The sequence below is a fragment of the Lactuca virosa genome, chromosome 3 (assembly GCF_052849685.1).
Source record: "Lactuca virosa cultivar CGN04683 chromosome 3, Lactuca_virosa_CGN04683_v6, whole genome shotgun sequence".
Lineage (NCBI taxonomy): Eukaryota > Viridiplantae > Streptophyta > Magnoliopsida > Asterales > Asteraceae > Lactuca > Lactuca virosa.
The window spans coordinates 138,411,353-138,420,833 of NC_136428.1; the positions used below are offsets into that span (position 1 = coordinate 138,411,353).

General features: G+C 38.0%; 1 long non-coding RNA gene across 1 annotated transcript; it reads left to right on the forward strand.

The window, feature by feature from the left end:
- Window positions 1–236: 236 nt before the first annotated feature.
- LOC145162634 (uncharacterized) lies at window positions 237–5,007 on the forward strand. The gene is made up of 6 exons (XR_013739220.1): window positions 237–1,306; window positions 1,397–1,468; window positions 1,597–1,703; window positions 1,797–1,943; window positions 2,016–2,123; window positions 4,891–5,007. It is a non-coding gene; the product is annotated as an uncharacterized LOC145162634 (long non-coding RNA).
- The last annotated feature ends 4,474 nt before the right edge of the window (window positions 5,008–9,481 follow it).

The window sequence follows — 9,481 nt, forward strand, 5'->3', positions numbered from 1 at the left end:
TATATATATATGAAGGGTCATTTGAGAACCTATAGTTTCCCGACAACCCGAGAACTAAATTTAAACCATTAGATCAAAAAAATAGAGGGTTTAGATTTCTTATGGCGGTTTTGTAAATAACTGGAAAAAAAAGAGACACGGGGGTATCTAACTTTTTTGAGCCAGGGGTGTTATTTGCAGATAAAATTCATCCCTAAAAGCTAAGAATAACGTAGAATCTCATTCTCTCACTCTCTCTCTACTCTCTCTCTCTCCAAAACCAACGTCGCACCTGTATATCGTCGATGATTGAGACTAAATTCCGACGGAATTGCCGATGTCGATGTTGCCTCTAATTACACTGATTAGGCCGCATCCATAGTTGCCCTAGAATCGATCATCTCAAGGCCTTCATCGCATTTATGAATTGCAGTCAGGCTATGGAAATTTTCAGTGTTCAATCATATATTTCAACGATCATTATCGATGATTCAGTGGCCACGGGATCCTCCGCCTCAGTTGCTATGATGTTGAAGTTGGAACTCCGATACGCCTTTCTGAAGTCAGATATGAGTTTCCGGCTATGGTCTCGTTGTTCTATTCCGGTGGTTGTTGAAATCGAGTTTATACATCATATCCATCGCCTTTCTCTGTCGAACGAGCTAGAATTTCCAGATTGGGAATCCGATTCGCCATAGCTAAGGTCAAGTGAAATTGTTCCTTTTTTTTCTTTTTTCTTTTTGTTTTTGAGTGATGAGACATTTTCTTATGTCAATTGTTTTTTTGTAACAGAAGTTTAGAACAAATTTGAAACTCCTATCAGTCTGAATTTTGATCTTAAGTGAAACGTTAGGGCCTTAGATATGTATCGATCTTCATGTTTCTTACAAATCTAATTTGTCAAGTTAGGTTTGATGTCTATATTTATATATTCTGGGAGCTTCATCATATCACAATTAACATATCACTTCATCATACATAGCACAACAATTTTGACATTTATTTCCTTTTTTCTTTTCAATTTTGACATTGAATCGCAATTATCGAAGTGAGAATGAATATTTTTGATAGTATGTTGTGTTGGAACTAAGTTGTGGTTTATTGTATATGATGCAACATGAGTTGTACAATGGTGTTTTATAGTTATATTGTAAGACAATAATAAAAAAGTGACGAAATATTTTTCTTGATTATTGTGAAGGTTAATGCTCTTGTTTGCAACTTCTCAAAGCCACACAATTCATCAGTTGTGAGGCTTAACCACTTTGATGTAAATACCCTTGTTCATGAATTTGGACATGTTTTTCATTATTTGCTTTCACGACCAGTAAGTGTTGCACCATTTTTTTACAGACTTGATTAATCAATCTTTGGTTCTATTTTATTGTATTTCTCATTTGAATATATTTTTTTGCAGGATTATCAATATTTTTCAAGTACCAGAGTGGCTTTTGATATGGCTGAAACTCCTTCCAAGATTTTTGAGCGAGTATAAACTATAAACTATATAGCTATACCAGTAACTAATATTATTTAAGGATTTGGTTGATTCCTTGTTACCCATTTGTGATTTTGTGTAAATTGATTCTTTTTTTTTTCTGATTTTTATGAACTCAGGGCCTAATTGAAGGACTCGAATCCAAGGATTGGCTGAAGATTTGTGATTCATTAAATGATGTTAGGCGGATAGCATTGTTTCACTCCACTTTATTGCTCCTGATCTTGTATTTAGAAACCAATACATCTTTTTTCTTATTAAACACCAGAAAAAGATTTTGTGGAGTTTACTAATATATGGTGTTTTTATATGAATACAGGGAAAAGTTTTGTTGGTTTTAGTGAAGGCGATGAAGAATCCAAGAAGCGCTTTGTACAAAACTTCTATCATGGTTGCTTCTGATATTTTCAAATCATACGATGATAAGTTGCTTGAGTCCACAACCTGTGATGCTGTTGACCACATGGTACGACTTAGATGCTGGAAATTATAGAAAATTCAATTTTAATATATCTATTTTACAACTAAATCTCAACAGGTGGAGCATGTGAATGCTTTAGCATTTGAACTAGCAACCACAACAACAAACAAATGTTTCAAGATTAATCAGTGCAAAGATCGATTGTTAATATTCACACACATGGAGGTAAATAAACATCAAACTCCAAATTATCTTTTAATTTCTATTTTATTAAACTATGTATCATCATTTCTTATATACTCATGTTTTGAATGAAACTATTAATCACATTTGATTCACATGTAATTCACATTTGATTCACATGTAATTCACATGTAAATCACATTTGATTCACATGTAAATCACATGCGATTCACATGTAAATCACATATGATTAACATGTGAACCACATATGATTTACATTTGAATCACATGCGATTCACATGTAAATCACATGTAATTTACATATTAATCACATGTAAATCACAAGTGAATCACATATCAATTACATGTGATTCACATGTAAATCACAAGTGAATTACATGTGATTCACATGTAAATCACAAGTGAATTGTGACAACCGTCAAATTTCGGTCAAGTCAAAGTCAAACAAAGTCAACAAGTCAAACCGGTCAACTCCAATAACCCTTGTATGTTAGGGTTTACGTTATGTAATCACTATACAATTCGCTATTTTAATGAGAAATCATCATTTGGAAAGTTCATGTGTTTGATTTTCCTTAGCCTTAACAGTGTTAAACAACGAACTAAAGCGATAAAACACCATTGCACAATCATCGGGATTGTGTACGACACTAAAACACGGTTTAACGGGGTTTACGAACCTTGCGTTGTGAAGCCGGACACTCAAATTAATCACAAACGAAATCTCTCTAAATCTTTTTCACTCTATCTCTTTCTATTTGAAATCTCTCCCAAATCTCTCCCAAAGACGGCCCCTTTTTACCGGTTTTTCGACTACAACTTCGATTTAACTCCGTTTTTCATTATTTTAACGTGGGATTTTCACCCAAAACTTTATTTTATAAACTAAGGCCCCAAAATATATAAATCTCTAGGGTTTTTATAAAAATGTATTAAAAGAATTGGTGGTTGGACTAATTATTGAGGGAATATTTGCTTTTCCTTATTTTATGACAAAAGCAAGCCACCACCACCTCACTCTATGATCATCCACTCTTTCCCACTACTCCTTGTCACCTTAGTGGACCTTTACACCCAATCTCCAGCTCTTCTCACGTTCTAAGAGCTGGAGGATTGATCCTCTCTCCTCATTCTCCATAAAGTTCTTTCATTCTACACTTAGCAACCAAAGGACACTCTCCAAAATTCTCTCATCTTTTCTCTCAACTTCAAGAACTTCAAGGCTTTCTGCAGGGATTTCTTCCTTCAATTAGTAAGTATCTTCATCATTCACATAATTATTAAACTCCATTCTACTCAAATCATTGATATCTTACACAAATTCCATCTTATTCGGTGTTAGATTCTCGAATCATCAAGACATCTTCTTAGTGTTCTTGGGTTGAACACTTCCTCTATCTCACTTTCATCTACTGAAATCACATAAGGTGAGTTCATACCCCTACATTTACATGTTTTCTTAAGTTTTAAGGGGGAAATACAAGTAAAATCATCAAGAACACAATTAAACTTTTTCTAACAGATTACATCAGAAAAGATGGACTTTAATCACAGACTGTTTTGGTCAACTTAAATATTTTAGTTTTCAAAACTCTTCCAGGTGCAAGTAGTTCAAACTCTTAGCTTTAAAATGGCTACTTGCACATCTCCATATGATGTTTCTACAATTTATGGTGATTTTTACAAAACTGCCTATCATTTCAGAGGCAAACCTGGACCAGCCTGTGATTATGGACATTTTGACCTCTGTTAGAGATCACTAAAAATCATGATAAAATTTATGAACAAACTAGACTCATATTCCAAACTCTCATAATTTGTGGATTTGGATTTGGAGCTTTGATGATTTTTCTATAAATTTTCTAAGAACAGTAACAGAAACTGTATTCAACGAAAAGTTGCTGTCAATTTCATTTCACCTTGTAACATGTTGAGCAAGGTGTATATCTTTATGTGATTATATGTTATTGCAATATATGACATTTTATCTTAATATTTTGACACACATCAGTTTACAAATGGATTTGGACATATAAAATATAAAGAATAACAAGTGATTATAATCAAAGTACAACCGATACATTCAAACATTTAATAAACTATTTTGAATATAGTTTGCATACATTACTACGTACTACCCTTGGTTGATAAACTATAATAGGTATAGTTTATGATACATTACATAACACATACATTTAAAAAGGGTACATTTATACAAAGGATATTTTCATTAAGCAAGGTACGGCCATACGGTACCAAGTTTTCATAACACGTAATTCCGTTAATGACTTTGTGAGACATTTACTTCAAATTACCATTAAGTCCTGTATTGTAACCAGAGTCTCCTTGAGGGAGAGCGTGATAGTTGTGTATAGATCTATATTGGGTTTGACAAACCCACACCTAAACTGCATGCAACAGTTAGACCGATAGGTCTGGGGTGACAAATGTCATAACATTTCCGACGCCTGAAGAACGTCGTTTTAGGCAACCTTGGTCATAGTATGGTTATAAAGTATTAATAAACATTGGAATTTACGGGAACTTCATTAAAATTTAACGAGTTTATGTCGATTTAAACTTGTATTGTTTTACTATAAATATGACAAATTACTTGTACATTTCGGTCTTTGGGTTTTAAGACTACATTTACACATTAAGGAAAATATTGGATTTTCTAACACAAATACTACTTTTACAAACGAAAGGCTTTTAATAATACCAAAAAAAAACTTATGAACTCACCAACCTTTGTGTTGACACTTTTTCAAACAACTTGTATTCTCAGGAAATCATTAAACAGGTAACCAAGTGCTTTTGAGGATGGAGCGCTAAGGCGTCTACTATTTCATATTTTGTCAACATATTGTAATTGATTCGTAAACATGTAATTCATACAATGATGTCACCTTTTCAATTATATATATGTTGGTTGTGTTTGCTTCAATTAGTATTACAATTGTTGTTATGATACTATACATGAAGTCCTCCACCCCCGGACGTTTCCGCCATCCTTGGTTTGGGGGTGTGACAGATTGGTATCAGAGCACAGTTTATAGTAAATTAAGTATATCAAACCACATAAGATATACAAACTATAAGCACAATTGTGACTAATAGTCTCTGATTTGTGCATTTTTCAAATAAATATACTCTTAGAAAATAAATGATTTTCTTGATTAAAGTATACATACATACATTACATGCTCGCATGGTATCATAACTAGCGAAAACATAAAGCAAAAGAAGAAGAGTTGAACATTTTGAGTATGCCTTAGTATATGTGGATTAAATCTGGGAAGGATATAGCCTGATCAACTATATCTGTCCGGGAATTGACTTGCATATACCGGGGGATGGTCAGGATGGACAACAAATCTAACAAACCTAATAACACACTACAAAAGGATACTTTAAGAACTCAAAACTAAACATTTACAAATACTATAGGAGTATTTTGTGTTACTATAATAAATTATCTGAGAATTAAATAGGTCTTTATTTATAGATCAATAGCTGCTAAGTGGATGCGCTAAGGTCATATGTAACTAAGATGCTATAGACTTAGAATTTATGTATCTTTGTTTCACTTCCTGTCCTTGTTTGGTTGTGGTCTTGGAGTTAGGGTCATCTATTCGAAGGACTATTATATCTTAATCACATATGACTGGTATGCACTTTGCAACTAATTAAGTAACCGATAAAGATCATTTTAAAATATAATATATTAATTATGTCCCGACTAAATTAGTATATGTAAAACTTTTACAAACAGTCATATACTTGGAAACAAGGAAACTCAAATAAAATATTTTATACTTTCATTTTACCTCATAACCCAATGTATTGGGTCAATTAAAAGTATAAAATCGTATGTATCGTAAACATACCGGAAAACAACGTAATAATATACTTTATGTATAAAAGATTTCTCTTCCTATAAATATACTTTTACTAAAAGTACATTGGTTTACGACTTATGACAGAACCATGCCGCCAAGGAGAAGACCAAGACCTTCCGGCAACACAGCAACACCTCCTCCTCCGCTGCCTCCACAGTTTGATCCTGCGATGTTCCAGGATGCAGTAACAGCAGCCGTAGCGGCCGCAATATCGCAGATAGGGACAAACGGAGCTGGTGGTTATGGATCGGGTGCTACAAACTCTAACCACGGAGACAGTACGTGGCGTACAAGAGAGTGTTCCTACAAAGACTTCACCAATGGCAAACCCGACAACTTCAATGGGAGCGGGGGAGTCATCACTTTAATGCAATGGTTTGAAAAGACTGAAGTAGTCTTTCAAGTGTGCTCTTGCCCCGAAGCGAGCAAAGTTAAGTTCGCAGCCTTCACTTTCACCGGCCGGGCCCTTACTTGGTGGAACTGTCGGATTAATTCACTTACTCTCGAAGTGGCTAGCTCCATATCCAGGGCAGAACTAAAAACCTTGATGATGAAGGAGTACTGCCCGAGAGGTGAAATTCAAAAGCTGGAACAAGAACTTTGGAACCTCAGGATGACGGGCTCCGACCTTGAAACCTACACCACCCGATTCAATGAATTGGCTCTCCTCTGCCCAACAATGGTTACTCCGGAGGAGAAAAAGGTGGAGCGATACCTTTGGGGACTGTCTCCCCAAGTGCAAAGTAGTGTCCTGGCTTCAAGGCCAACTACTTTTGACAGTGCCAGGGAGCTGGCACAACAACTTGTTGACCACCGAGCCGGTCATAATACTACAACCACCACCACTGATAAATCAAAAGGGGGAAACAACAAAAGGAAGTTCTGGAACCAAAAGAAGAGCCAACCAGCACAGGACCCCGCTAAGAAGCAACAAACTGTTGATGTCCATGCTGCCACTAATGCTGCCACTACTGCTACCACTCCAGCACCACCGAAGCCATATGCTGGAACCCTACCTAAGTGCAACAAGTGCAACTTTCACCACAATGGTGCTTGTAGGGAGATACACTGTAACAACTGCGACAGGAAGGGGCACACTGCTCGTTTCTGTAAAGCGTCGGCTCGACCAATCAACCAAGTCGCCAGTACGGGGGCAACCCGAACCTGCTACAACTGTGGAGACGCCGGTCACTTCAAAAGAAACTGCCCCAAAGCACAAGCCCCTAATGCTGGTGGAGTAGGAAGAATTCTGGCAATAGGACATGGGGAAGCAGTTGAGGATCCCGCGGTGGTTACCGGTACGTTTCTCCTCAATAACTCTTATGCATGCGTACTATTCGATAGTGGAGCGGAGAGGAGTTTCGTGAGCCACCAATATAAACAATTACTTGAACAAAATCCCCAAGCACTAAAGGATACTTATGTAGTAGTAATGGCAAATGGGAAAGTAGAAAGCACTAGCGATATATACTCAGAGTGTACTCTCACTCTAGACAACCATACATTTAAAATTGACCTGATGCCGGTCACCATAAAAAGCTTCGACGTAATCATCGGGATGGATTGGTTAGTTCCTCACCGTCCTGACATTCTATGTTACGAAAGGGCCGTTCGCCTCAATCTACCAAATGACGAAACCCTTCTCATTTATGGTGACAAAACTAGTGCGAATTTACAAATCATCTCATGCATCAAAGCCCAAAAGTATCTCCGGAAGGAGTACCACGCCTTCTTGGCCCACGTAGTAGACAAGAAACAATACGTGAAAGACATCAAAGATATCCCCGAAGTGTGTAACTTCCCGGATGTGTTCCCAGAAGATCTTCCTAGTGTACCACTCGCACGACAAGTCGATTTCAGAATTGACTTAATACCTGGAGCTACCCCCGTAGCCAGAGCTCCATACCGCCTCGCACCAACAGAAATGCAAGAGTTGTCCAGTCAGTTGAACGAGCTTTTGAGCAAAGGGTTCATCAGACCAAGCTTCTCACCTTGGGGAGCACCAGTCCTTTTTGTAAAGAAGAAGGACGGATCCTTTCGCATGTGCATCGACTATCGGGAACTAAACAAACTCACCATCAAGAACCGATATCCTCTACCCCGAATCGACGACCTTTTCGACCAACTTCAAGGAGCAAATTTCTTCTCAAATATCGACCTAAGGTCAGGTTACCATCAGCTACGAGTTCAAGAAGAAGATATTCCCAAAACTGCATTCAGAACTCGCTATGGGCACTACGAGTTTGTGGTGATGTCCTTCGGTTTAACAAACGCACCTGCGGTATTCATGGACCTAATGAATAGAGTGTGTCGACCCTACCTAGACAAGTTTGTAATCGTATTCATCGACGATATCTTGATCTACTCGCGAAGCGAAGAAGAGCATCGCCTACATCTACGCCAAGTGCTAGAGACACTAAGAGCGGAGAAGCTTTATGCTAAGTTCTCTAAGTGTGAATTTTGGATTAGAGAAGTGGATTTCCTTGGCCATGTGGTAAGTGAGAAAGGCATACATGTGGATCCCTCCAAGATCAAGGCAATCGAGAATTGGTCAGCACCCAAGACGCCAACCGAAATTCGACAATTCCTTGGGCTTGCTGGCTACTACCGAAGATTTATACAAAACTTCTCCAAGATTGCGAAACCACTCACCACCTTGACGCAGAAAGGTGTGATATTCAAGTGTGAAAATAAACAAGAAACTGCTTTCCAAACGTTAAAACAAGCCCTATGCAGCGCACCGATCTTGTCTCTCCCAGAGGGAACCGAAGACTTCGTAGTGTACTGTGATGCTTCGAATCAAGGCCTCGGATGTGTGCTCATGCAGAGAGGGAAGGTTATCGTTTAAGCATCAAGACAGCTTAAGACGCACGAGGTTAATTATACTACCCACGACCTGGAATTAGGAGCAGTAGTATTCGCTTTGAAGATCTGGAGACACTACCTCTACGGCACGAAATGCACTATCTTCACTGATCACAAAAATCTTCAGCATATCCTCAATCAGAAAGAGCTCAACATGCGACAGAGGAGATGGGTAGAGTTGCTGAATGACTACGAGTGCGAAATTCATTATCATCCGGGCAAGGCCAATGTAGTGGCCGATGCTCTACGCAGGAAGGAGTACTCGGGCCGCCGAGTAAAATCCTTAACAATGACAATCCATTCCCACCTGACCATACAAATCAAGGAAGCTCAACTGGAAGCTTTGAAACCAGAAAAGGTGGCAGGAGAGACATTAAGGGGAATGGATAAAAACTTAGAAGTCAAGGATGATGGAGCACGTTATATCATGAACCGGATTTGGACACCGAAGTTCGGTGGACTCCGAGACGTCGTCATGAATGAAGCACACAAGACTCGACACTCCATCCATCCCGGGTCAGATAAGATGTATCTGGACCTCAAGAAATTATACTGGTGGCCGAATATGAAAGCTGAGATTGCTACCTATGTGAGCAAGTGTCTGACTTGCGC